Source organism: Chiloscyllium plagiosum, unplaced genomic scaffold (assembly GCF_037043375.1).
Source record: "Chiloscyllium plagiosum isolate Xiang-an unplaced genomic scaffold, Cpla_swu_hap1 HiC_scaffold_9, whole genome shotgun sequence".
Taxonomy (NCBI): Eukaryota; Metazoa; Chordata; class Chondrichthyes; order Orectolobiformes; family Hemiscylliidae; genus Chiloscyllium; species Chiloscyllium plagiosum.
The window spans coordinates 31,905,823-31,931,869 of record NW_028270147.1 but is presented as its reverse complement, the minus strand read 5'-3'; the positions used below and the strand labels follow the sequence as shown (position 1 = coordinate 31,931,869).

General features: G+C 39.5%; 1 protein-coding gene and 1 long non-coding RNA gene across 2 annotated transcripts in view; one reads left to right on the top strand and one right to left on the bottom strand.

The window, feature by feature from the left end:
- The window catches only part of artn (artemin), a 111,690-nt gene that overhangs the window by 17,683 nt on the left and 67,960 nt on the right, over nucleotides 1-26,047 (bottom strand). The window lies entirely within an intron of this gene.
- On the top strand, nucleotides 12,902-24,750 carry LOC122554754 (uncharacterized). Its single transcript, XR_006313066.2, has 3 exons — nucleotides 12,902-12,931; nucleotides 23,865-23,970; nucleotides 24,510-24,750. It is a non-coding gene; the product is annotated as an uncharacterized LOC122554754 (long non-coding RNA).

The following is a 26,047-nucleotide window of genomic DNA, read 5'->3' as shown; positions in this document are numbered from 1 at the left end:
TAATACTGGCATATGCTCTGATTTGCGAGGTCAGCTCCTCCAATTACTAAAAAATGCATATTGGGTGAGAGTCAATTTATGGAAACCAGCTGGATATATTTGTAGGGGGTGGCCTAATTAATTCACAAGCAACAAATGCATGGTTAACCAAGTTTATTTATTCCAGCAAATAAAAGCAAAAGACTGAAGATGCGGAAAGTCTGAAACAAAAACAGAAACTGCTGGAGAAATTCAGCAGGTATGGCAGCATCTGTGGGGACAGAAAACAGAGTTAATATTTTGACAGACTTGAAACATTAGCTCTGTTTCTCTCTGCACAGGTGCCAACAGATCAGCCGAGTTTCTCTAGCATTCACTGTGTTTACTTTTATTTACACCACGTACTAATAACTAATTTTATAAATAATAAAGTGAGGCCAGCTCTGAAAAATATTATGTGCATGTAGTTCAGTTGTGTTCCAGAGGCAATGTCAGTGCTCAGTAAATTATTGCTCAGTGACATGGTTCCAAATGAAACAAAATCATTTAATATCTTCAGTGTGATGTTACAGTGCCCGCTCCACGAAACGTAGCAGTTAAAATGAAATAAGGCCACTAATAATTTTCATATTTCATAAAAATGACATCATGGTGCATGATGCTTTGACTAAAGAGAATTAAGCTTTTAATCCACCAGGTGGGGTATGATATTTAGGTTATAAGCCTGCATATATCTATAATAGAGGTAAAAACAATGACTGCAGATGCTGGAAACCAGATTCTGGATCAGTGGTGCTGGAAGAGCACAGCAATTCAGGCAGCATCTGACAAGCAGCAAAATCGACGTTTCGGGCAAAAGCCCTTCATCAGGAATAAAGGCAGAGAGCCTGAAGCGTGGAGAGATAAGCTAGAAGAGGGTGGGGGTGGGGAGAAAGTAGCATAGCTTCAGGGCAGAGGAAATGACCTGGGAGTTGCAGTGAGAGAGGGACTCCCTGAGATTCTTGTAGAGAGAGGAGGAAAACTTCTTCAAGGCAGGCATCCTTGCAAGAGGATTCGCAGTAGGGTTAAAATCAACAAGGTAAAAACAATGACTGCAGATGCTGGAAACCAGATTCTGGATCAGTGGTGCTGGAAGAGCACAGCAATTCAGGCAGCATCCGACGAGCAGCAAAATCGACGTTTCGGGCAAAAGCCCTTCATCAGGAATAAAGGCAGAGAGCCTGAAGCGTGGAGAGATAAGGTAGAGGGGAAGGGCTTTTGCCCGAAACGTCGATTTTGCTGCTCGTCGGATGCTGCCTGAATTGCTATGCCCTTCCAGCACCATATATCTATAATATACAAACCTGCATTATAAAACTGTTACAAGTTTAATAATAGGCAAAAGTGAGAACTGCAGATGCTGGAAACCAGAATTTAGATCAGAGTGGTGCTGGAAAAGCACAGATTTTCCTGCTCCTCGGATGCTGCTGGACCTGCTGTGCTTTTCCAGCACCACTCTGATCTAAACACAAGTTTAATAATATTAATCTATTACAGACTAAATATCAGCCCTAAAATATACTCCATTTCGTAATATCTAGTCATATCTTTTTAAGGGAAATTAAACTCCAAAACAATATCTAATTTCCACTCTTCACCTTTATTTCTGGCAATGACAGAGTTAGGAAGCTCAAGGACAGAACAGTGATCAGATTCAATTGTAAATATCAAGCACAATTCAAAAATTCCAACTAAACTTTTCTGAAATTTGATTCTTAGTGAATCACACATTAAAATATGAAGTCACAAAAAAAGACCTAATGAAGGATTGTAATCTCCTACATGCTGGCAATGGCTATCTTTGCCAAATTTATTTGCTTTCTTTGGCTTCAGATTGGAGGCCTGGGCTTTTCATGACAATGATTGATTATCTTTCATATTTCTTATTTATTTATATTCTTTCATGGGATATGGGCATCAGCGGCAAGGTCAGAATTTGTTCCCCACCCCAAATTATCATTCAGAAATTGGTGGTGGACATCTTTCTCAATGCTGTAGTCCTTCTGGTGTAACCAGGGTACTGCTTGGAAGGAGTTCCTGGATTTTGACCAACTGACAGTGAAGAAATGGCTATATAATTTCAATAAGGATAGTAGGTGGTTGTAAGGGACTATGCAGAGAATGGCACTTCATATGTCTGCAGATTTTGTCCTTCTACATGAGAGAAGTATAGTTTGGAAGGTGCTGTCAAAGGAGCTTCAGCAGGTTGCTGCAGTGCATCTTGTATATAATGCATACTGCTGCAACTGTGCATCGGTAGTGTAGTAGGAAGTGGATCTTTAAGGTGGTGGACAGGTTGCTGATAAAGCCTGGGTGTTGTTGACCTCAAAGCCACATTCATTCAAGCAAGTGAGACAGTATTATTAACGTGCCTCTTGTAGATGATGGACAGGTTATGGTAAATCAGGAGTTCTGTCATTGTAGCCATTGTATTTTCATAACTGTTTCAATTCAGTTTCTGGAAAATTATAACATACTGGATCCTGATAGTGGGGGTTCAGCAATAATAATGCCTTTGAAAATCAAGGGGGATAGTTAGATTTGCCTCAGATGAGAATAGTGTAGCCTTTATTGTCACTCGAATGAGTGCAGTGAAAAGTTTGTAACATTGCCTCTCAGCACCATCTGAGGTACAGGGTACCTAGATAGAGATACTTGAAGTGTTGTCACAGAAGTGAAATAGAAAAAAAAAGACTAGTATGGGAATACAGATTTTAAAAGTCTTGAATGGATTTATTGGAAATGGCCTTAACTTGGCATTAATGTGGCATTAATGCACTACTCATCAGCCTAAGTTTGGATGTTGTGATATTGTCCAGGTCTTTCTGCATATAGACACAGACCATTTCAGTATCTGAGGAGCCATGAATGATGCTGAATATTCCACGATCATCAAAGAATTTCCCTAATCATAGAGTCAGAGAGATGTACAGCACGGAAACAGTCCCTTTGATCTATCTTGTCCATGCTGACCAGATATCCTAACCTAATCTAATCCCATTTGTCAGTATTTGGCCCATATCCAGGAGAAAGTGAGGACTGCATATGCTGGAGATCAGAGTCGAGAGTCTGGTGCTGGAAAAGTACAACAGGTCAGGCAGCATCTGAGGAGCAGGAGAATCAACATTCTCAGCAAGAGGTCTTCATCAGGAAGGCCCATATCCCTCTATACCCTTCCTATTCATATACTCATCCAGATGCCTTTTAATGCTGTAATTGTACCAGCCTCTACCACTTCCTCTGGCAGCTCATTCCACACACGCACCACCCTCTGTGTGAAAATGATATATCTGAGGTCCCTTCTATCTTTCTCCTCTCACCCTGAACCTATGCCCTCTAGTTCTGGACTCCCTCATCCCAGGGAAAAGACTTTGTCTATTTATCCTATCCATGCCCCTCATGATTTTATAAATCTTTATAAGATCATCCCTCAGCCTCTGATGCTCCAGGGAAAACAGTCCCAGACTATTCAGCATCTCACTATAGCTCAAATCCTCCAACCCTGGCAATATCCTTGTAAATCTTTTCTGAACCCTTTCAAGTTTCACAACAACCTTCCAATAGAAAGGAGACCAGAATTGCACGTAACATTCCAAAAGTGGCCGAACCAATGTCCTATACAGACACAACATGACCTCCCAACTCATATTCTCAATGTTCTGACCAATAAAGGAAAGCATATAAAACACCTTCTTCACTATCCTATCTAACTGCTACTCCACTTTCAAGGAACCGTGAACCTGCACTCCAAGGTGTCTTTGTTCAGCAACACTTCCCTAGGATCTTACCATTAAGTGTATAAGTCCTGCCCTGATTTGCCTTTCCAAAATGTAGCACCTCACGTTTATCTAAATTAAATCCAAGGTCCTGTTGTAATCTGAAGTAACCTTCTTCACTGTCCACTACACCTCCAATTTTGCTGTCATCTGCAAACTTACTAACTATGCCTCCTATGTTCACATCCAAATCATTTATATAAATGACAAAACGCAGTGGACGCAGCACCGATCCTTGTGGCACACTACTGGTCGCAGGTCTCCGGTCTAAAAAGCAACCCTCCACCACCATCCTCTGTCTTCTACCGATGCTAACCTGATGATGGAAAATAGTTCATTGATAAAGCAGCTGGAGATGATTCGCATAGGAGATTCCTACAGCAATATCCCAGGACTGAAACGACGAGCCCTATATCGATCTTCTGTAGTTCTAATTATGACTGACCAATGGAGAGCTCTTCCCAATTCCCATTGACTCCAATTTTGCCAGAGCATCTGATGCTATGCTCTTTCAAATGTTGCCCTGATATCAAGGATAATCGCTGTCAATCTCCCATCTTGAATTCTAATCTTCTGTTCATGTTTAGACCAAGCTTGTAATGAGGTCAAGACCAACTGGCCCTAGTAGAGCACAAACTAAGCATCAGTGACCAGGTAATTGCTAAGTGCCACTTGATAGCACAGTCGATGACACTTTCCATGACTATGCTGATAATTGAGATGAGATTGACAGGGCTGTAATTGACAAGTTTGGATTTGTCCTGTTTTTTGTGGATAGGACATATCTGGGCAATTTTCCAGCAAGAGCAATAGTGAAAGTAAATAGCAACAGTGGTAACAGAAATCCACAACCAGGCAGCTGTGAACACAGAAAATAAGAGAGAGCAAGTATACAGAGAGAGAAAAAGAGGAAAATAGGTTAAAAAAAGCATGTTAATAGGAGGTTTACATAAAAGATACAGCAATGGTTCAGTTGTCACAGTAACGTAAATTAAAGTGATGTTTTCATTCAGTGGGCCAAGTCTTGTTGGCAAACTAACTCTGTGTTAACAGCATGCATCATTCTTAAAGCGCAAGTACGCCAGTACATTTAGGAGTAAAAATATACTTGCTAGGAGTTGCAAATCTTCAGAGATGGCTGGTCAACTTTTCAAAAAATGGCATCTAATCCCCAGCCTCTTTGTCAGAACATGTTGAATTTCATTGTCTTGTCTGTGAACTCAACAGCATGATCAATAATTATAGATACTCAATAAAATATATACATGCTATTGCAATACAAATTGATCTTGCCTGAGTGCACATTTCAAACAGCTAAGTCTCATTCCTGCATAAGATCAGTTTTAGAAATTTTAAACAATTTAAGTATTAAAAGCATTTTTTTTCATGTGGGCATTTCTTGAAATCTAACGTCATAATTACAAAACCATTTTATCCTCTTTCAAAACACTGTCTAGTTCACTCTAGTCTTCATGAGGACATGCAAAAAATTCATGTTATTCCAAAAGCACGTGGATTATCAAAATTACTAGTGATATCATGTAAGGATCCCGGCGATGTAAAAATGCAATTGAAACCTTAATCACCTCAATAATAGTAATTTGTGTGGCACAACATGTTTGCCGCCACTAGATGATATTCCAATGTGGTAGTCACTAGGTGATGTGAAGGTGTCAACCGCTCTCCTCTAATGTGCATAACTGGTTGAGTTAATGCAAATATTGTTGTAAGAATAGCTGAATAGATAATGGACAAACTACAATTGCATCTACCTTCTTTATCCCCTCAGAAAACACACTTCTTTCTCTAAATCTAAAGTATCACTGAAAGCACCTAATGGTTTGTTATCCTGCCCACTTGTGTTTCCTATATATGAACTTGCTGATTGAAACTAAATAGTTGTTAGAAAACAAATTGGAAACAAAAGTCTCGCAATGCTAATCAAAGCCGAAAGTCCTTAACAAAATAGCAATTAATGCACGAATAAATTGCCTGTAAAGTATTTAATTCCTGCGTGGCAACTTTTGATCTCAGTGTTACAGGAAGTAATTTATTCATGCCAACCCATATACAAACCATTGCTTTTATTTAAAATGCATAAGCAACAAAAGGGCAGTGAGAAGCTCCAAGATCCAATGAAGGACCAATGTGCCAACATATTGAGGCATGTTCTAGTCTTCACTGCGCCCTGCAAAATCCAGGCATCTCTCTTAAACACAAAATGTGCAGAGCAGGAAATCGAGATGTCATTAATCTGCCTGCTCAGTTTCATGGTTTACATTCACCCCAAGTGAAACTTTACAAATCAGAGTAATAGAATAAAATGGTACAAAAACACAGTAAAGTTTTAATCAATTTTTGGGAAGGGGAGTTCCCAAAGTTCAATTTCAATTAGATTTTGGGAAGTATATTTATGATATAAGAAGGAAAATAGGGAGAGAGAAAAAATAAATATCTACTGTTACTTTAAAATCTGAGGCTTTCAAGATTGTGTACATTACCACAGTCAATACTGTTGTATAAAACAGACAATACCTGAAGAGGTTAACCGACAATGCCAGATAAGCACTGCAATGAAGCTGTGAAGATCTAGTGAAGAGAAGCACTAACCCTTTCTATAGTTGTTACCAATGCTATGTCAGAATGTTTCATTTGTGGAAATGTGTACTGCCTCTTCAGTTGAATCCGAAGTCTCAATTCAGATGATCACATAAATAACGCGTTGATAACTGGTAATATTATATCTAGTAAATCTATTTACTGTTCATCAAGATTGTCTTCTGCTAAAGACAACTTGTGAGCATCCTTCCTCACATGGTATTAGCAGCTTAGAGTAATAACAGCAAGAAGGATGGGTGGCAGTGAGACTGTTCAAAGTTACGAGCTCCACTCTAATGATAATTACAGCATTTCAAGCAATACTTTATTGGTTGTAAAATACATTGGAACATGCCCCTCATGAATTTTGAAACCTCTATGTCGATCCAGGGAAAAACAACACCAGCCATTTTAACCTCTCCCTAAAGCTCAAAACCTCCAATTCAGGCAACATCCTTGTAAATCTTTTCTGAACCACAAAAGAAGGGAAAATAACTTATTCTGGGCAAAGGTGAAATAATAGGACATTTCAATTTTATTCATGTAGTGAGGATCCTGTCAACAGGTCCAAAGGTCAGAGGCAAGTTCAGCTATGGTGTCCTGTCAACCCAGGGCTACACCTTGTTAGTGGCAGCTAGCAAACTGGCTACTATTGGGAGTGCTGTAACTATTAAGATTAGTCACTTGCTCCCAGGGATTTTGAGTCCATTGGAGAACTGGCAGCTCAGTCAGTAGACCTAACAGCATCACTGGAAACAGGAGCCAATTCTTCCAAGGAGGCATCTAGAAGAAGAGGCTGCCATGGAAGGTTGTCAGTTTGCCAACCTGTAACTGGGGTCAGGGCCATAGAAGACAGAGTATGTTGCTGCAAGACCAGCTATTGCCGTAGGGAGGGTCCTCCATACATCAAAGAATGAGAGAAAACTGTCCTGCCCAACCTTGCTGGGAAGCAGCCAGTGTTTACTTGGTTATCTCCTCATATGACAGGGGGAGCCCCTTTCCACTTCATTGGTAGAATGCCAGCAGGGGGCTGCTAATTTACCTTGAGTCATTCAATTGGCATCAGGACTGGTTGATACAAGCTACCATACCTGCATTGGCAAGATGGCATGAAGGCAACAAGATATTTACATTCCACCTCTTGCCTTCCCTCACCATTTTATTGCACTCACCCCCAAACCCTAACCTCGAGAGCGAGTACAATTCAGCCCATTATGTTGAACCTCCAGCATAATGCGTAATAATTCCATTCTACATCTGCATTTTTATCTGGACTCAGCATAAACCCTAGTTCAAATGGAGAAATTTGAATCCAATAAAAATCTGAAATTAAGAGTCTCAAGCTGACCATGAAACTACTAATAATTAGTCATAGAGTCATACAGCTGTACAGCATGGAAACAGACTCTACGGTCCAAGTTGTCCATGCTGATCACATATTCTAAATTAATCTAGTTCCATTTGCCAGCACTTGGCCCACATCCCTCGACACCCTTCCTATACATATACCCATCCAGGTGCCTTTTAAGTGTTGTAATTGTACGAACCTCCACCACTTCCTCTGGCAGCTCATTCCATACACTCTGCGTGAAAATGTTGCCCCTGAAGATCCCTTCTAAATTTTTCCCCTCTCACCCTAAACTTATGCCCTCTAGTTCTGGACTCCCTCATCCCAGGGAAAAGACTTTGTCTATTTATTCAATCAATGCCCCTCATGATTTTATAACCCTCTATAAGGTCACCCCTCAGCCTCCGATGCTCCAGGGAAAACACATCCAGCCTATACAGCATCCTACTATAGCTCAAAACCCTCCAACACTGGCAACATCCTTGTATATCTTTTCTGAACCCTTTCAAGTTTCACAACATCCTTCCAATATGAAGGAGACCAGAATTGCATGTAATATTCCAACAGTGGCCTAACCAATGTCCTGTACAGCAGCAGCATGACCTCCCAACTCCTATACACAATGCACTGACTAATAAAGGAAAGCATACCAAATGCTTTCTTCACTATTCTGTCTACCTGCGACTCTACTTTCAAGGAACAATGAACCTGCACTCCAAGGTCTCTTTGTTCAGCAACACTCCACAGGACCTTACCATTAAGTGTATAAATTATGCCCTAATTTGCCTTTCCAAAATGCTCATCTCACACTTATCTAAATTAAGCTCCATCTGCCACTCTTAGGCCCGTCGGCCCATCTGATCAATGTCCCATTGTAGTCTGAGATAATCTTCTTAGTTGTCCACTGCACTGTCATTTTTGGTGTCACCTCCAAACTGATTAACCATAGCTCCTATGTTCACATCCAAACCATTTATATAAATTACAAAAAGCAGTGGATCCAGCATCAATCCTTGTGGCACACCACTGGTCACAGGCCTCCAGCCTGAAAAGTAACCCTCCATTATCACATTCTGTTTTTTTACCTTTGAGCCAGTTCTGTATCCAAATGGCTAGTTCTCCCTGTATTCCATGTGTTCTAACCTTGCTAACCAGTTTTGTGGGCAAAAAAACCCATCTGATTCACTAATTTCTTTTAGACAAGGAGACTGCAATCTTTACCCAGTCTGACCTATATGCGAAAGCAATATGGTTGACTCTTAACCAGGGATGGGCAATAAGTACTATCGTAGCCAGCAATGCCACATCCCATGAATGAATGGATGAAATCTTATACAATGCTGTAAAGTTTAAAATCAATCTAATGTATTCTTCGTCTATTGTCTAATTCCAAATTAAAACATGATTTATCATATTCAGTCTGCCTAATGGACTGCACACAGCTTACACTGAACACTTAAATCAAATAGACAGAATAGAATTTTTTGTTTTATTTGGACATCGTAGATATCACTGGCTAAGCCAGTATTCACTGTTTTTCCCAAACTACCCCTGAGATGGCAGTAGCGAGCCTACTTCTCAGAATGCTGCAGTTTATGGTGTCCAGCTACTCCCACTGTGACCTCTGGAAGGGAATTCCAGGATTTGGATGTAGTGACATTGAAGGAGTTGTCATATAGTTTCAAGTCAGGATGATGTGCGACTGAGATGAACTTGCAGGGGATGGTTCCATGCAGTTATTTCCTCAGACCTTCTAGATCCCAAGTTTGGAAACTACTGTTGAAGGAGACTTCGTGAGTTGCTACAATGCATCTTGAAGGTAGTACATACTATTGACACTGTGTGTTAGAGGCGGAGGGAGTGAAGGTTTAAGGTCTTGAGTGGGATGCCAATTAAGTGGGCTGGTTTGTCCTGAATGATTTTCAGAGTCTTGAATGTTTTTGGAGCTGCACCTGTATAAGCAAGTGGGATCCTGATGTGTGCCTTGTAGATGGCGGACAGCCAGAATAGTTCTATTATACAATCCATCCCATGGATAGTACAACTACATTAGAGTATTTTGATAGAGATTAAATACAATTCCCTACAGTGTGGGAATAGGCCCTTCAGTCCAACAAGTCTACACCAACCCTCTGAAGAGTAACCCAACCCATTTCCCTCTGACTAATGCACCTAACACTAGGGGCAATTTAGCATGGCCAATTCACCTTCCCTACACATCTTTGTGGAAGGAAACCCACGCAGACACAGGGAGAATGTGCAAACTCCACACAAACAGTCACCTGAGGCTGGAATTGAACCTGGGACCCTAGTGCTGTGAGGCAGCAATGTTAACCACTGAGCCATCGTGCCACACACAGTTCAGAATTAACACAATTCCTGCTTGTAGTTAAAGGTTAACAATGTTACCATAAATAATCTAGACTTGTTTGTAGGCATTTACATTCTACCATAAAAATCTTGATCTAAACAACTAACAATACAACTTAACTAAATGCAGTTCAAAATCTGTTCTACACTATCCAGCCTAATCCTGCACTCTCAACATATTCGACAGCCTGCTACAAAATGACCAATGGGTCTGGTCACCAGAAATAGATCTGAACTGCAGACATATATTTCCGGTCAGTGAATCAAAGTCACATTCATACCACTCATGAAGAAACTTAAAGTTCATTTTCTTCTGCTCACAAAGTTAAGCTCCAGGAGACAATGATAAAAAAAATTGACATTTACAATCTATTGGCATGTAAATGATACTAATCTCAGCTCCAGTATGATCGAAGAAGTATTTAACAGAGATCAGCACCCAGTCACTTTCCCATGGGGTAGAAGACAGAAAATGTTACCCGTAGTATACTTTTAAATCCTTTAAGCAGCAAGTTTAGATATACACAGTACTGTATTAGTCATCCCAGTGTCCACAGACAGTCTGTGTGAACTCAAAGAGGCACCAGGAGACATGTCTTACTCAGAAGTGCTTAATGGAGGAAAGGCAGTATGATCTGGTTACAAACACATTTATTAAATGGCACTAAGTTATAACATGATTTTATGTGCTTTGACCCACATTACAACTTGCCCAATTACTGCAGATGCTCAGCCCAAAACTTTCCATTGAAGTTGCCAGCATGACCACAGGATTAGGTTACATTGAATGCCATCATCTAAGGCATATGCCTCATTTGTCTAGACTCCCTGCATGTGGAAAATGGTTGCAGGACCGCAGGCCTACAAATTGTTAGTCACAATATCTGACCTACCTAAAGTTTGATCCTCTTGTTTTGAGGGAATGTGTAGGGGGCTGGAGGTTGTTGGGAAATGCGGGTGGTGTGGTGATGGTGGGTACATAAGTTATTCTGTTAGAGATGACCATTACTTCGCAAAATATAAAGTTGGTGGGCAAAACTACCTCATTGTTAATAAGGACCTAAGGTAGTGATGCAGTTATAGAAAATGGCCCTTTTGGGCTAAAGACTCTTACCTGCTTCCAAAGCTAGCAGCTTGACCTGCATAGAAGAAAGTGGCCTGAAAAGGCTATGAGTTTGTTAAAATTTAAATGTCAGTGCAGAGCAGATACTCTACACTACTATCACCTGATTCTGGAATGTTTATACATATGCACAGCGTGATGGAAATTTCTGCCCTCGTCCAAGGTGAGCTTGGAAACAAAGGGGGCATTTACTCAGAGAAGAGTGTGTCAGATGATGGCCCTACCTCATTCTTGTCTCTGCTCCAATGTTTTAGGCAGGAAAGATCGTGGGCAGCCTTCCCATCCTGATGTCAATCAAGTCCCCTAAGTTGGAAATTAACGCCTCGTCCCACCACTACTTGTACTTAAATAGTTGTGGGTGCGGCAGCCATCATGTGGGAGCCTGAAAAGCAATACCTGGACCTCAGGTGGGTATATTGCTGGAAGCTACCATGCTTACCAATCATACTGAAGAACTTTTGGTCTCTGATTGACTGGTAGCTCTTGAATGGCAGGATTTCTGCCCCCAGGATCTTTGATCCTAGAAAAAAATCCACTGTTGGCCTCTTAAATATCTCACTGGCACATAACACAGCCAGCTATTATCAAAAAAGGTAACATTCTCAGCAGCTCTCCCACCTGGCAGGTGAGAGTCGGCTGCCTCAACTGGTAGTACTTTGGTTTCTGAATCACAAGATTCCAGGTTTAACTCCCATACCCGGGCATGAGAACTAAAATCAAACTGACACTCCAGCAGAGTGCTGGACTGGCAGAGAAGACATTAAACTGAAGATTCAAGTTAAGATTGCCGACCTGACATGATGGGCCTGGAGTCTCTCGGAATTAAAAAGAATGTCCAGGGCACTACTGCAAGCCTACTTCTGATCCTAAGTACATCTGTTTTCCCACTTATTAGTTATAAAATATTAATAAGCTTTTTTAAAGATGTGCTATTTGATCAGTTGGATAGTTCCACATGCACAGTCATTGTAGTGAATATAACAAGGTCAGACAAATGGACCTCAGAATATGCGTTCCCTGATTGGGGCTGTTAATCTGGTCCAATCAGAGGGTCCTAGCTGACAGGAGTATCAGACATCGTTTTCAGTGTGAGAGCTGGCTCTGAGAGAGCTGGATCAATGTCAAGGACTCTCCATGTGTAAATAAAGGGTGAATTTGTGATGAGACACTGGCCTCTGTGAAGTTATTTTAGTCATGTGATAGAAATTCCAGGAATATACCCAGAGTCAGCTACCTATCATATATGCCTGTGCAATTACACTATTTTAAAGAAAGCGAGGGCGATTTATCCCTAGTCTCCCTAAATCAACATTGCAAACAAATGATCCGGCCCTTATCACATTGCTGTCTGTACAACTTTACTGTGAGAATATTAGCTGCTGTATTTCCTACAAAACTGACCACACTTCAAAATTATTTAATTAGCTTAAAGTGCTTTGAGACATCTAGCAATGGCAATGTGGCACATCAGGCTAGCAAGTAGTGCTGACACAATGAGGGTGTCGGAGAAGTATTGGGCAGATGACCTTTAAAAAGTAAATTACTTATGGATGGACACCTCCTTTGCATTTAAGATAAGGGCCTAATCAACATAGTACATTTTGCTCCCTGCTCTCTTCGCTTGCTGACCACAGTCAGACAACACTGAGAACGCTGAATGCATTGTGCTTCAGGACTCCAGAACTGATTTTTCAGGAAGTAAGCAGATAATGTACTTCACCTTGCTTAACACACAACCTTACAATTGTCCTGTTAATATAACCAATCACTTTCCTGGTACAGTTTGCCAGTGAGAAAATGGGCTTTCACTTTTCAAATTAACTTTAATAGTCTCTGGAAATTCTTCCAGACTTTTTCACAGACTTAATTTATTGTTAGCTTTCTGTTGTGTTTCAAGGAAGCTGTTAAGTTTACAATACAGTGTAATTCACCTACTTTCTATTACCATTTATGTTTGGCACCGAGTTTTACTGTATATTAATGGAAGTTCTCATGTACAGTTTTCCTTCGGGTTTAAATCTATCTACTGTTGTTTCTGACCTTGGTCATGGTCAGGCTTCTATAGCTTATGTACTTCACCTCTTATTTTTTCTTTATCCAAGTTTGCACTTAAATGCACAGAGACCTGTGGTATGTTCTTTGATTCCAACACTATAATGGTGCAATTTTTTGTGGAATTCTTTCTTTGACTCTCTAATGTAGACGCATCACAGTCACCACATGGAAATATGTAAACACAGTTATGTACATATTTGGGAAAGAGTCTATCTTCTGGTTTACTATGCTTGCCAAAACTCTACTTAAAATAAAAATCACCCTCCACCAACGTAATTCAATTTTTAAAAGCAGATTCTCAGACAGTTTTTTTTACCTTTTGACTAGTGGGACATGTTTTGTAGCTGTCTAAACATATGTAAGTATTCACAGAATTTTTGTGGGAAAATTATGCAACTTTAAAATCCTTAAGTTCATTAGCCAAAGAATAATGTGATTAAAAATACCTAATTTACAATGTTGTCAGGGTTAACTAAATAAAAGTTTCCAAGAGGAATATATCTCAGTTGTATGCTTATTCTTCATTCATTGTAGTATGTTTTGACTGTGGTTACTGCTTCAGTCACACATGCCTACAAATTACTGTTTGCAATGGGGGAGAAAATCTTCCAGCGCTTGTCAGAGAGCAATGTAACATCAGAATTTTACCACCATAACTTATGAAAACAAAAAAAAACATTGTTTTGACATTTCTATATCTATTACTTTAATTTCTGCCTGTGGGTTAATATATCTGTTACAGTATCGTGCGATCAACAGCCAAATGAATTTGTTGATCATTTGAACACTAGCATTACAAATGGAATTTCTAGGTTTTGATTCTTAAACAATCAGTGCTCCACTGTTGGACAAAACTTAAATAATAATTGGCCACGTCTCCCAGATCTCGATATAACTTAAAGAGTTAAAACTATAAATTTACATAGCTCATTTAACATTTCATCTTCTTTCATAAAACTTGACTTGCATGTTGAAAGCAAATTTGTCATTGAATTTTTCCAAAAATATTAGTTAATTGGATAAACTCCAAAAGAATTGATTCAGGAACCATAATGCAATGCGGACCAGCTAAAAACACGATATCTATTTGACTGGCAAGTGGACATGGTCAAACCTTCAAACTGCTGAAACACTATACACATGGTTGCAACAAAGCTTTGTTTTTAAAGCCACAGTAGAATTGTGAGTGTTTCTGACAAGCCGGGAGTGCGGTGCTGGAAAAGCACAGCAGGTCAGGCAGCATCCGACAAGCAGGAGAATTGGTGTTTCGGGCATAAGCCCTTCATCACAAGGGCATCCTGATGAAGGGCTTATACCCAAAATGGTGATTCTCCTGTTCCTCGAATGCTGCCTGACCTGCTGCGTTTTTCCAGCACCACACTCTAGTCTCTGATCTACAGCATCTGCAGTCCTCACTTTCTTCCTGTTACTGACAAGGCCAGGATTTATTGTCCCAGTCCTAATTTCCTAAAAGTCCAGTGGTGGGCTGTCTCCTTGAACTGAATGATTTGCCCAGTCACTTTAGAGACCAGTGGATCACATTGGCATGGGATTGGAGTTACATCTAGCTAATAACTAGAGGTTTCTTTTTCAAAAGAAATGAGGTACCAGATTGGGTTTTTAGTAATAGTGCAGTAATTTCATGGTCGCTTATACTGATGACAGTGGTTTATTTGAACTATATTTTGAGACTGCACCTTAATATCTGCAGATTTTATACTCAAGTCTTTAACATTATTAAAGTTGATTTGGTGTTGGAATTATTCATATTTCTCAAAGGTTTGTTCTCAAGTGAACTTAAAGTCAGAATAAATGGGGATGCAGTAGCTCCTAGCTATAAGGTATAAATTACCTTGACTTATCAAATTTCTTGCAACTAGTTTGATGGCATCAACAAAACTCTTCCAAACTGCTTCCACCTGATTTTTAACAACATGGTTCCCTCTTCATAAAAACTATGAAGTCTTTCTTTCCCAAAAAGGAATAATGTATGTTGATTCCAACATCCTGTGTTATTGCTTTAACACCTTTGAGATTCACCCACTGTAATTGAGATAGGGGAAAACATCACAGCACAATGGAAGATTTATAGAATCCTTTCATTTCCATCTGCCACAAATGGAATTTTAATGTTCCTGTTTGTTAAGAATGAAACAGAGACAGATAGGCTGAAAATTCTACAGTCTTTTGTGTTGGTTCATCCTTAAAGAGATGTGGGAATTCCCAGATGGGCTAAGAATGTTCATATTTAAATAGATATTTGCTTGATACTTAACTTCCGTAGCTCAAATGCCAAAGGTCACATTATTTGGAGCAACCATTTTAATAGTCTGTTTGTTCCTAAAAGTATTCACTGCAAATCCATAACATGCTGGTGACTGACATAGCAACTGATAAAGTGACAGCTTATCACTTAATTCACACTGTTCTAAACAACCCCATAGAGACACACATAATAGCTGAACAAATAAAACATAATTCAAAATACATGATATTCTTCAGAAAAAAGCTGTGAACTTAAATTGCTTTTCAAAATCACAAGGTAATAAAGTAGCTAGTCTTATTTCCCAAAATGTTGAAGGAACATTAGTTTGTCTCACGTAACTCCTGCCACCAACTGCAAAGGTATAAGGAATGGTTAGGTATATGCACTTGGCCCACACTGCAGATGTTGGCAGAGGTGCAGAACCAATTGCTCCTGATCTCTTTCCGAAGCATCAGTGAAATCTTTTACCAAATGCTTTACAAACTCAAGATCACAATGAACAGCTGAAATGGTCTTCTCCAAACATTTCTTTCACTATGCAGAAAGTTGTGGAGTTGTTAAGGCATTGAGGAGCACATTCCTGCACAGCACATGTAGCTCAGTTGGCAGTGCATGTGACCCTTTAAGGAGAAAGTGAGGACTGCAGATGCTGGAGATCAGAGCTGAAAATGTGTTGCTGGAAAAGTGCAGCAGGTCAGGCAGCATCCAAGGAACAGGAGAATCGACGTTTCGGGCAATTCCTGAAGAAGGGCTTATGCCCGAAACGCCAATTCTCCTGTTCCTTGGATGCTGCCTGACCTGCTGCGCTTTTCCAGCAACACATTTTCAGCATGGGACTCTTTATCCCAGTTTCATGATTTCAGGTCACACATTAGGTGATGAGTATTTTATTTGGTGTTTTTCCAAGGAGATTACAAACTGCACTCAACAAACTGAGAAAGAAATGTTTGGACAAGATATAGTGATGATACTATGGTTGTAAGAGGTGTATTTTGTCACAATTTTTCTTTTATGAAGAGGGGTTGAGACAGACGTTCTGGGCAATCTGCTTCAAGCCAATAAAGTAAACAGCTTGTGAGGTCTTAGGTGATTCCCCTAAAGTTGGAACAATATAAGCACCTCGAATTGGTAAAAGCCAAATTATAAACTTGCAGGATTTATGCATGGAAAATTTGTGCTTGGGTCTGTAGATATGCAAAAAGGAGGACTATCTCTGGTTACCAGATCCTTTCCTGGAATTGAGTTGCCCTAAATTTACTATTATTGCATTTAGAATAACCGTATTAAAATATGGAAGCCCAACAAGTTTCAAAACAAATGTTTACACAAATATGGAGCCAGTAGCATCAGAAATAGTCCTCTCAAACCCATAGCAATTATGAAAAGCATTGCCTACTCTCACTCAGCCACTCCCCACTATTTTTCCTTACATTTTGCCCACTTCTCAGGATCTATCTGACAGCCTCATCAGCTGTTCGCCAATCTAATTTAAATGATTCCCTCGGCCCAATGTCAATCAGGCCTTGGGTCCCACCTTTCCAAATCAACAACTCATCCTTGCACTCTAATCATGCTGATCGGCTGTTGCAATCCAACTTCACCACCTTTGGATAGAAATAGTATACATGCAATATGTTACGTGCTCCTTACACTGAACTTATCAACTAGAAATAATCACATCATGATTTAACAATATATTTGCTGCCAGTGTTTGGGGCTTTGCATTAGGGCTGGAAGTTTGGATAGCCAATTGTGACATAAAATGTATCATTACATTTTGCACAGCTAAAAAAACATAAACAGTAGTCCATAACACCACACAATCAACACATTGCTGCCAGAATACAAATCTACCTGTTTCTACTGTATTCTACTTAATTTGCATCAGCTTTGATTAGAGTTTAAATGTCACCAGCATTTATTTTCTGAACTTTCATACCATTGAGTTCTATTTTATAAACCAAGTATGAAGTCAAGTTTGTTGAGGGCCAGATTTATGTTCTTAAAACAGTGGAAGCAAAATATGTGTCTCTTGTACTTCTAGAAATAAATGGGCCAAATGAGACATTGCAAATTGTTTTAATATGATGTGAACCATTGTTGGTTTCAACTTCTTTAAGTCTAGGAGGAGCTTAGAGCATAGTACTTTTTAACAGACAATGGTCTCTTTCCTGATCACATATCATTTGCTAGTTATGTTCCTTTATATTACCAAACTTTTGAGTATATTTCATGCTTCAAAATATATCTCTTGCAATAATTATTTTGAACTGTGTATTGGGACATTTTTAGAATTCTGTCAGTAAATGGTTTTTCAACTTTTACAGACCAAATCATTTTAATTCATTCCTATTTTGTAAAGTCTTCTGATCCAAGCATAACATTTCCCAATTAAATCCTCATGCAAGAACAACATGTTCCTCAATTAACTTTGTTCCTTCATTCCTAAATGTATTCAATCCATGGCTGTATGTCAGGGGCATCCACATGCTTTAGAAGCACCAGTCAATTTTTGTCAAAAAAACCCATTAGATCAATGTTTTCCGTTGGTTTTATCTAAACAAAATTGATATATGAATGATGAAATGGACTGCAGTAGAAAAATCTTACAAATTGACCTTTTATTTGAAGTGCATGGAAATCCTGATTCAAATAAAACAATTGCGTTATTTGTTGAGATTTAACTGTCTGACTGTTTATACTCTGAAAGTATACCTGGCATGACTATTTCTGTTAATATTTTGAGAATAGCTTTTTTGATTTCACAATTCCAAACACTTTTTCAAGATCATGTTATTCCTGCCAGATGGTTAACACCTGCCAAATATTGATTTAGGCAGCATTGTGTACTCAACAAGTATCTGATTTTTATAATTTTGCACAAATATCGCTGAATTGATTTTGTTTTGAAGTTTCATTGGATGTTGGAGGACATCTTAGGTCCCCAGTATATTGTGAAACAATTGGATGGATTTTGTGATAGAAATTATTGATTCTAAACAGCATCAGTGTAAATCAGACAGCAACTTCCAGCAGCCACACTTAACACAGTTCAATGCAGAATTGGGAAGTCACCATCCAAAATGCCTCGTTCCCAATAAAACATCACTACTATGGTACTGAATCTTAGCATTGAAATACAATGAGCAAGTATGTAGTATGTTTTGCTGTGTGTATGCACTACCTCACCAGAAAAAAAGTTAGAGCTTGACTCTCCCAGTAAGACTTTCACAGTGTGATAGCCTTCAAGCTCTATTACATTGAAAATATTTTTTTTTAAAAGACAGAATTTCAAATTTTAACTGTTGATGATTTAAACCATGATTTTTTTTCCAAATCTCTCTCAATCAAATGTTCTTTCCTTCAAGTTTTTTCTTACATGATTCAGTGTTGTATTTAAAACTCGCAGTTCCGAGCTGAGACTCTGCACAATTAAAATAATTGTTCAATTTGGATGGTTATGAAAATACACAGTTACCTGGGTTAGTCCCAGGTTCCAGATGACATGTGGAGGAATGTAGAGGAGATTTTTTGAACAGTTGGCTAACATGAACCTCCAGTGCATTATCACAAAACCTCTATGGGAAAGTCCATATGAAATATACAGCTAGCACCATTTGTTCATTGGGGATCAGAAACCCTGGCATATGTTAAGACTTTTTTTAACCAAGAGTCATTAATTTACCTCTGATTATTGTCTATGAAATACCACAGACATTAGGGTGACTGGTATTAATTACCAGGTACATCCCTCTCACCTCTTTCGAACAGGGGTGTAAGATTTGCAGTCTTCCGATCTTCGGACACACCTACATATCTAAAGAGAGTTGTGATCAGAGATTCAGCTACCTTCAACATTACTGCCCTGCTTTCTAAGGTGCACCCCATTCACAGTGGGTTTTAAGTAGCTCTCTTGATTTATTTTACCCTATCAATTTCTATATACCTTCACCTCTGTTATTCATTCATTTTTTTCCCAGGTATTTGAAAATACATGTTTCATGCATGATGTAGAGTAATCACTGCGCAACAGAATGCTCCATACGCAATGTAAGCAGCCACTTAATGGAAGAATGAAGTTTACTCCTGATAAAATACTCAAAACATCAATGTAGCTAGCAAATAGGGTTCTTGGCTTTATAAACAGAGCCATACAGCATAAAATTAAAGTGGTGGCGCTACAAATCTAGAAATCACTTGTTTTCCTCATTTGACAGATTGTAGGCAATTCTGAACACCACAATTTAGGAAATGTGTCAAAGCCTTAGACAGAATAGGACGTTTACCAGAATAGTATGTAAGGAAAAAGACTTCAGTTACGGGAACAGACTAGAGAAACAATGTTGTTCTGGAGAGCAAAACATGTAAGGGTTGAGTTAATGGTAGTGCTCATAATCATGTGGGGTTTGGATACAAAGAATGAAGAGAACTGCTTCTTGTAGCAGTAACATAATTAACCTTTGGATACTGATTTAAGTTAATTGATTAAAGACAAAGTGAGGGGAAATTATAAATGCACATTATTATCTGGAATATGCTCAAATTTCTTATGCCTTGGAAATGGCATAATTCCTTCTTCTAAGCTTCCATCAATGCGAGACCTGGTGAACTATTATAAACCACACAGTAGCAGTCCAATAACAGTGTCCCTCCCAAAATACATTTCAATTCTAAGATTTTTTTTATAGCTGTGACCTGGTCAACATTTTTCTCTTAACAAACATCATCAAAGAAAGGACCAAACAGGTTATTTTCTTTTTGTAGCATGTTGCTGGTTAGAAATTAGCTGGTCTGTCTGACTATTTAGCAGCAATGATACTTCAAAAGCAGTCAATCACTGAAATGCACTTTAGGAATTCTTGTGGATTTAATAGAGGTTGCATGCATTTTTTTTCCAGTTGTGATCATGATCATCCCTTTCCTCAGAAATCCTGGTCCACAAACCTATAATGCTATTTATTCATCTTAAAGTTTGCTTGTTAGCCTATTTAATTGATCCAAATTGCTTTGATTAATGCTTTTAGATACTGTGCATCATTGTTTGAATGCATAAATTCTTATTTTTTAAGACAATTTGAGGTGACCAAGTAGAAATATCTTATGGAAAAAGTTGCACGAGGTAGCTATTGGTCTTTAAAAATCACATAAAAGACAAGCTTTAAGTATGGTGGCTGGGGAAATGAAAAACCACCCACCCTAGAGACTTGAACACATAATCTAAGCTGACATAGACAAGGAGCGATGCAGTGCTGGCAGCAGCCTATATTTTTGAATGAAACTTTAAACCAAGACTGTCTACCAGAAGGCGCTTCAAAGATTCCATGATACTATTCTAAAAGAGGAACTGTGAAGTTGTTCTTCTTGGTGCTCTGGTCAATAATTATCTCTCAGCCAGCAGACTAAAACAGCTTATCTGGTCACCATCAAATTTCACTGTGCAAATTGGTTGTGGCATTTCCCATGTTAAAGTTGTGACTATGGTTCAATACTTAACTGAGTATGGAGTGCTTGAGGACATTCCAAAGTTGTGAAAGGCTCTGTGCAAATTCAGGTTCTTCTTACTACTTTTTGGTGCACTGACAGCAATTTTATTTTATATCAAGACTACATCTGACATGATTTAACACAAGAAGAAATAGATAGGGAGAGAATTTATCATCCAAGAATGAACTCCTAACTCAATCAAGCCTTACAGATTTGTTTAAATTTTAGTTTAGTTTAGTAACTATTAGTTTTGTTTTGCTTTACACACAGAGTCACAAATGAACAAAAAATTACAAGAGGTTTAGTTCCTTTCATTGTTGAAATGATTGGACCATAATACAACCATGTCTGTCACCTAAGGCACTGTCTCCAACAGAAATAAATTAATGAGAAACAGTAATACTGCCCTGAGGCAGCCTTCAGGGTCCTGTTGTACACTATATAATTCAAACTTAAGCCATTAATTTAATAAGTTTTGGTGACCCAAAGGCTTTTTCAAAAGACATTTATTTTAATTTATTTTTAGGAGGGAAGTTTTTGCTCATAAAATGAAGGATGCCAGTTCCTTGGATTGGAACATATTTTTATTTTGGGAATCTGGTTTCACCATCAAGTACCACTAAGATATGCACAATCCAGACATAAAGTTCCCTTTATTATGCATTAATAATAAGCTCAATTGCAGATGTATTATGTATCTATGTAGTTTCGCACTTAAGATGTGTATGAGCAATTCAGTATCGTGCTGAATTGGTGTTAAAATAAAACAAATTATCTGTTAGCATTTTGTGGGACAGTGCTGTGTGAAGGTGACTGCCTCATTTCCTAATTACAACTACACTTCAAAAGTACTTAATTGGCAGCAAAACACCTCGAGACATCCAAAGGTCATGATAGACCTCACATACATGCAAATCTCTTCCTCCTTCTTTATGCTATCAACCATTTTGTGGTGTAAACCTGAACTCAGTAGGAGCATTCCTGAAGTTACTTCACATAAGACTCTTACAGGTAAAGGAGAACTTCACCTAATTTATCTGAGCTGAATTCAATTTCACTCAAATGGAATGCAAGTTTAGCATTCAATAAAAACTCAGTCACCAAAGATGAACAGTCTTTTCTTTTGTAAAAGAATTAAAGTTGCAAATGTACAATGTTGAAATCCAATAATTAAATGTCACAGTGATCAATAATTGGCTCTGCAGCTCTAAATATGGTCAGGCCAGTTGTCACTTAACTTCTGTGGTATTTTCAAACCCTTGGGGTGGAATCTTCTCTACCCCTGAACAAGTGGACATTGGCAAGAAAGTTGAGAGAATTACATGAGGTGGCCAATGGGGAGCTTCCTGACATCAAGAGCTAAATGTTTCCCATTTGATAATCAAGAGTTAAACAGCAAGACAAGATTCTCACAAGTGAACGACAAGAGACCTCTTTATATTAACATTCTCATGATCATGCCATTTCACCTCATTAATATGCAACTTGCCCTTCTCCAACATGCTGGAGAGAATAGTAAGAATTCCTAACATGAATGTCAGAGCAGTAACTTGGCCTCTTCAGCTTGTTTCTTGCTCCGCTGGCCCTCCATCAGTCACCAACATCGCCAGGCATGGTCCATGAGCAGTGACTGCGTATCTTACTTCCACCTGCAGTGAGTGGGAGAATACAACAAGCAAGGTACCATGGAGTTGTGGTTTGAAGATAATGAGGAGAATTTGGGAAGATAATGTTTAGAAACCTCCTTGGACTTGTGGACAGAAACTTCCATGAAACTCAACAAAACTGAGATTGAGTTGAGAGTGCTGGAGGAGCAGGAGAATCGACATTTCAGACATTAACCCTTCATCAGGAAGGGTCCTCAGATGCTGCCTGACCTGCTGTGCTTTTCCAGCACCACACTCTTGACTCTGATCTCCAGCATCTGTAGTCCTCCATTTCTCAAAATTGAGATTGAGACAAATTTTGATAAAATTCAGCTTTTGCTGTGTGAAAATTGGCTGCAATTACCAACTAGACACCAGGCGTTCTTTTTGAAAATATAATTATCAGTTATTAAATGGTTTGGGAAGGCCATTAGATTGAAAATGTGCAGGAAAGTGATGCTCTTACTATTTAACAATCTATAAATGAAAGTAAATGGTGACAAAGGCAAAGTGAAATAACTCCAGAGAGACCACAATCCTGTCACCAAGTCACCTTTCATTTAAGAATCCTTGACACTGCTGCAGCTCCCTCAGAGCCAGCTCTCAGCTTAACCAGGATGTCTGACAGTCCTGTTTATATTGTCAGCCAGGGCTCACTGTTTGGAACAGATCAACAGCCCCAATCAGGGAACTCTTATTCTAAGAGGTCCATCTAGCTAATCTCATTACAATCAATACATCCCTGCCCCTCTGAGTCTGTGGTGTCCTAGTTTTTTTTGAAGCTCCTCCCCAGTTCACTTTAGCACTGGGTCAGGTTCTTACAACTCTGCCTCTGATACGGGCAGCATGTAACACACAGTAGCTTGCCTTTTGCATCTCTCGGAAGAGAGAGGCCTTTCTTTAAGCTTGTGGAAAATTCATATACAACCTGGCCTTCATCCTGACACTATTGCATCAACTCCCAAAACAGGGTCAGCCTTGGATTGGTCAAGTCATAGCTTTCAGGGAAGTGAAGAAACAGCTATCATCCTCGAAAGTGTTGGCACAGTATGATCCCAAGTAAGATCTGGTACTCACATGTGATGCCTCCCTGTACAACATCAGGGTGGTATTAGAAATTCATCTGCTTCTTCAGGTGACAATAGCATTGATATGCCAACATGTGCTGTGTCCATCGCAGATTCTGGGGATACCTCCAATGCTGGATGGAGATGGAGAAGCCACAGGTTCTGGAACAATTGGAAAAGCTGTCGAGGAGCCTGGCATGTTTTGTTCCCACACTATTTGTAAGTTTGCAATTTTCCTATCGTCCACATGCTTATTCAGAACTGTCACACATAGCTGAATTTTATATGTCACTGGACCTGACCTTGTGTTGACCATGCCCCTTACCATTCCTGTGGTTCTTACACCAAACTTTGTCCCCTGAAGTAAACAGTCCCTCTCGCTTCATGGAGCCTTGTGTCTGGTATTAGAGTTCCTGACGCCATTTCACCTTCCACCCAGGTCACGAAGATTAGATTTAACCTGGTGCAGAATCTTCTCCCCATTGGCAACTCTACTGTAGTTGCATGAGGGTTGGTCCTGTAATCATATAGGAACCAAGACAGTTTGGTATCTAGTCTCTCTAGGTCTCAAAAGGTCTAAGTTCTGATTATGATAGCTCTTTGGTTTTCCCCGTCACCACCAGCTGCTCAAGAAAGTATCTGCTTCTCAAGAATAATGCTGTATTTTGGTTAAGGAGGTTTAAAAATATTATTTTACTTGTTTTCAGGATGTGAGAATTGCTGCCAGTACTTAATGCCCATCTCTAATTTCCCTTCAGATGTGTTTGATCTTGAACTGCTGCAGTCCTTAGAGTGAAGGTACATCCACAGTATTGGTACAAATAGAATTCCAGGATTTTAACCCAGCAACAATGAAGAAACAGTGATACACTTCCAAATCAAGATGATTTGTGGCTTGGAGGGGAACTTGTAGATGGTGATGTCCCCAGGCATCTGCTGTTCTTCTCTTTTCATATGGTGAAAGTTGCCAATTTGTTGCAAAAAGAGCAAATAATCCTAAAATAAATGCCTTCTGTGCTTCTCCTGTGTTATTGTAATAATTTATGTGTAAAACCAATAAGTCTTAAATGGGCAGAATCTTATCAGGATCTGAGCGACACGGGCTCTGGTGAATGTGTGGCAGAACAGGGCAAAAAGGGCAAACTCAATGTCAGGACCTCAATGTCCCACCATGTTTACACTTTTCACAAACATCATAGTAAGTTTCTCATCAGGCAGCAGCAAATTGCCTATTAAGAGGAATTACTACTTGTTGATGGCTAAACACACCTTACTAATATTTAGCGGTCTATCTTCCCAAACATGCCAAACAAGCTAGATGTCAAACAAACTCAATATGGAAAGCAAGTTGCGTACCTGGTGGATTTAGCTGCCGCTTACTCTGAAGGACCTCCATATTGGGCACAGGGTGCCAACATCTCAAAGAATGCTTCATGGCCACTGGCCACGTGCACCCCACGCACACAAGCATTGGTGTCCAATATGTGCCACCCTCTCTGAGAGCACTCAACACACATCATCAATCCACTTACAAGGCATGTCTGCACTTTACTGCACACCACAGGCTGCACTAACAACTAACATTTTGATGCTGCAGGAAGGACACTTTGCACTCAGTAACATGCACCCAGCTCATGGACTGGACCAGAGTATACCTCAAGGTTTTTCTCCCACTCTCATAGCACTCTAAACCTACCAAGGTGCTCACAGCAGCTCTGCTTTTCATTGCTTTGTCTCATCTTCTTGATGCTTTGACCACTCAGCCAGAAATGGTAGGCTCACATTATTTCTATCTTGCCTTGCCATTTAGCACAGACACAAAGGAAGGAAACTTGTTGTGATTGTCAGCAGATCTCAGTCAAGTCAATGGAGGTTGCCTTCGCTCAGGCGTCCCTGCACAGTGAGTCAGAAGCAGCCTCCGATACCAGTTCAGAGCCTGTTCCGAATGGTCAGAGTTAACATCCTCTCCACCTAAGCAGTGAGGAGGAAAATGTAGGTCAGCTTGTCACTTGTTTTGACTCTTCCCAACCCTATTGTGGGCTGTTTTTCTCCTGGAATGAAAGAAAGGCACATATTAAGGGAGATGAAAGTGAGTGGCACATTTGGTAGTTCTGGTGCAGGTGGAGAGGTGTCCCAAGTGAGTGAGAGAGCAGCACAGAAGTGATGCGGGGTTTGTCCTTTTGTGGATTGAGATGGGTGAGAGAAAATAAGGGAAGATGTTGCAGACAATAAGGGATAGTAGTGGAGCATGAGACTTGTTGGGAGGTGTGTGCAGTACTAGGAGATAGTACTGGAG